The sequence below is a fragment of the Hibiscus syriacus genome, unplaced genomic scaffold (genome assembly GCF_006381635.1).
Source record: "Hibiscus syriacus cultivar Baekdansim isolate YM2019G1 unplaced genomic scaffold, ASM638163v2 tig00110528_pilon, whole genome shotgun sequence".
In the NCBI taxonomy this organism is placed as follows: domain Eukaryota; kingdom Viridiplantae; phylum Streptophyta; class Magnoliopsida; order Malvales; family Malvaceae; genus Hibiscus; species Hibiscus syriacus.
This window is the reverse complement of record NW_024062770.1, coordinates 4210227-4214461: the sequence shown is the minus strand read 5'-3', so window position 1 is coordinate 4214461 and position 4235 is coordinate 4210227. Positions and strand designations below refer to the sequence as shown.

Genomic DNA, 4235 nt, shown 5'->3' with positions numbered 1-4235 from the left:
ACATGGGATTGAGTGGTGCAAAAGGAAGCTTGAGTTCACAGACAATGAACCTAATCTGATATTTTACCAGGGTTCACAGATTGACATGAAATTTTTAAAGCTAACCTTGTTCAGAGTTTCGAACTGAGAACTGAACATTCCTAACTCAGCAGTCAACCTAATTTGTTCTTTGGCTTGGACAGATGAGGTTGCCATGAAAAATATGGCTGATAATGAGGTTAGGAATTCAATGATTGATCTAACCCAAATCTGAAGCTGGTTGATTTTTTTCAAGAGGACTGTGTTGTTTACATGTAATAAGATATTACCTGTATTGTCTTTATGTGTATAATCATAAGAATAATTATTCTTGTGATATCTTAAGTTTGGTGTGGGAATGAGATTAACATTTGGAGTAGGTGTGGCATGTACTAGGCTATTGCCTTTACCACCATAGGAGCAATTCTGAGAAACAATTTCATGAAGTCATTGGTGTCAATGATACTATTTCTAGTGACCGAATAAATTTTTCCCAACTGCAAACTATAAATTTGAAAGTCAAGCTATTGAAATACAACAGTTCTTACATATTTAACCTCCTTGTTCTCATTCATGATGTTTTAAGTATGGTTATTCCATAATTTGACTGCTACCTGCATATAATCTTTATAAATGGACTGATATGGAATGGGGAAAAACAAAATTTGATTTTGCAAATTGGTGATTATTTCATGACTAAGCCAATTGTTTGATGACATGGAATTTAAAATTTATGCCTTTGGGTTATTGAGTATTTAGCACTGTCTATTGTGCTTTTGTATCAGGTTTTGCCAAAATGATGGTTTGTTCTCCCATCAGTACATGTGTTAAAATGTTGTCCACTTGAGGGGACGGTGAGCAGCAATCTCTGCAGCATCATTTCCAGTGGACCATCCAGTTCATGCTATTATTTTTCGTGCTCAGGACCCAAGAACAAATATACTGGTCTTTCTGTTTCAAGTGCAACATCTGGTTCACCTGCTATTGGCTGTCAAGAATTTCAAGCAGGTTGCTTTTACTCATCCAGACGAAGTGGCAAATTCCAGAAACTAACAATTAGCGAATCAATTAGTAATCAAGGAAAACAGATAAGAAAGCTTGAAATTTCTTGGGCCGGCCAAAGTATGAAGATGAGGCTTTTGCTTCCCAAACAAGGAACACATCAAAAATTTAAATGCCTCGGAGGACCTACATCCTGGCCTCCAGGTTCTGTTTCTGTTGGCTTAGCTTTTGGTTTGTTAATTTGTTATTCAAGTTCTGAACCAGTACGTGCAGAAGCTGGGGGTGCAAAGCAGGGGAAGGAAGATGAACATGGATCTCCTGAATTGTCCCATGGGAAAAAAGTCTATACCAACTATTCTGTTATTGGTGAGTGGCAGATTACACCCTTGTCTGTACACAGCCTGGTCGTAAAGTACTTGCGCACTGTTATTGAATTTAAATTGGAGGTATCAGTTCAGTTAAAGCACTTCTCTAAGTCCTAAGTCATGCAGGAATACCTGGAGACGGAAGATGTATGTTCCGGTCTGTAGCTCATGGGGCTTGTTTAAGATCTGGGAAATCAGCTCCCAGTGAGAAAGTTCAGGGAGAACTAGCAGATGACTTGAGAGCTAAAGTACATTCTTAATCCTTGTTTCCATTAACACTTCTTTTAAAAAGTATTTCTATTTGTAATAGGTTTACTGATTACACACAATATACATATATACTTTTCGTAACTTGAAACTGCTAAGTTTGCAGTTTCTGCTAGTGATTTTATGAAAAAAAATTTATTGAATCAAAATCTGATGTTGGTTTGTTTGATAATAACTATTTTGTTACATTCCTGATCTTGTGAAGCAGACTTTTTTTTGCATAATACAGGGTTTTGTTTTCTGCAATTTGTAATTATAGCCCTTGATTTTTTTTCATGTTTGATTAAATTTTTCAGGTTGCAGATGAATTCATCAAACGAAGAAAAGAATCAGAATGGTAGTCTGTTTTTGTCAGCTTTTTGACTCATTCTGTTGTCACTTTGCTTTCAGTTATTTTGTTGCGAGAAAAATATTTGAGGATACATCTATTGTTGAATACTATTAAAGAATAGAAATATATCAATGATGGGAATTGTGTAGGCAACTCACTAATCTTAAGTCATACTGTTTTTATGTTTGTCTTGTTCATGATGCAACTTTGCCTACCTAATCTAAATACTAATCCCTCACCTTGGGGCAAAAACATGATATTCGACCTTCTAGTTAAGATACTACACAAACGGTGTTAAAATTGTTTTCTCTTGAATATATTCTAAACATGCATCTGATGGATTAACTGTGGCAATAGGTTTGTTGAGGGAGATTTTGATACCTATGTATCACATATAAGGAAACCACATGTCTGGGGAGGTGAACCTGAACTGTTCATGGCTTCACATGTTCTCCAGTAAGTCTGTGTTATTTCCCTGTATATACTGGCTTCTAGTAGAACCTTTTCTTGGAAAACTGCATGGCCCGTTTTTTCCCCTCTTTCCTTTTATGAATCAATCATTGTATAAATCTATGTATAACTTGATGATGGCAGGATGCCAATCACAGTCTACATTTATGACGAGGATGCAGGTGGCTTGATCGCCATTGCAGAGTATGGCCAAGAATACGGCACAGAAAATCCGATCAGAGTTCTCTATCATGGTTTTGGTCATTATGATGCGCTGCAGTTACATGGAAGTAAGCCAGGTAAATCAAAGCTTTAGCTTTTGATTCCGACTGCAACTAAGTGTATTACTGTCGACTTTCTAGAGCATGTAATTTGTAACTATTTCGATGCAGTTGAAAGGATTATATCATGATTCTTTTCTTTTTGTTTGACATAATAAATTACTTTTCATTTGATCTTGTACTAATTTTAGACATGATATGAAAACATATATATGAACATGATACGTTTAATACACATTATTTTCATGTTTAAGATTTTGCTTATTGATAATTTATTTTATGTTGATTTGATCAATCATATAAAAAGGAAAAGTGGCATGCATGGGAATCCAATTCCCATTAAATGCTTCAGTGGTTAAAAGGAAGGTTGTTATTGGATATATCTAAATGATCTAAATGATCTTGAATTCTAATCTATAATCTTTAAACTTTAAATTCTAAATCTTAAATTCAGCCCTGTTTTCTAATAATGTAATTCATTATTTTATCTTTATTAATTATAAAATTTATGTCATACAATTAAATTATATAATGGAGACATTAAAAAATATATACATAAAATATTTATAAATTTTAAATTAAAAATACCATAATAATAATAATATAATTTACGAATATTAACAAGTTTGAATTAATTTAAAAACTCATATTTAATTTAAATAAACAAGTTATATATTGATTTCATATATAACTTTTAATTCAAATTCAATCTAATCAATGAACACATTCATGTCCCAACATGTGAGTCTCATAAGTCATAAGACCATTTTATTTTTGCTCAAACAGAACCAATTGTTAGTTATGGTTGTAACTGGTGAAGGAGGAATATTATCTCATCTAATGCTCGACTTGGACTTATTTTTGTTAAGACATCCGCAACTTATTTTTGCTTCCGTGCCACATGATAAATCTTTATTTCCTAGTCATAACTTCTTTATCAAGTATGGTTGTAACCGATGGAGGAGAAACATTGAAGTTTAGTTCCCCTAATTGTTTACCTCTGCTTATTTTTATTAAGGCATTTATAATTTGGTTATGTTCTCCTGTCACATGACAAATCCTTATTGAAGAATTTATATAAAAATTATGTGATTACTCGATGACAGTACCACATGACAAATTGTATAACCAAATTACTATATACATGTAAAACAGATACTTTGGGCATTATATGTATACATGATAATTATCTCATTACTCAATGATAGAACCACATGAAAATTGTGACATCAATTGATCCCATAAAATAAAAAAATATTTTATATATAATAATTATATATACTATCAATTTTGACTCCACACAAATGAAAAAAATACTTCATATATTTTCAATTATGATTCTATAATTTTATTTAAATATGTATACAAAATTAACTTACATGTCAATAATTTTTTCCCATTCACCATACATCTCAAAATTCTGAAATGCTTTTATATATATATATATATATAATATTATCATTACTTTTCTCTTAATTTCTCTTGTTATCTTATACTCATTAGAATTTTTATGAGATAAGT

The 4235-nt window shown here is 32.1% G+C and overlaps 1 pseudogene; it reads left to right on the top strand.

Annotated features, from left to right (window-relative positions):
• Nucleotides 1-808: 808 nt before the first annotated feature.
• Nucleotides 809-2883, top strand: LOC120130243 (annotated as a pseudogene).
• The last annotated feature ends 1352 nt before the right edge of the window (nt 2884-4235 follow it).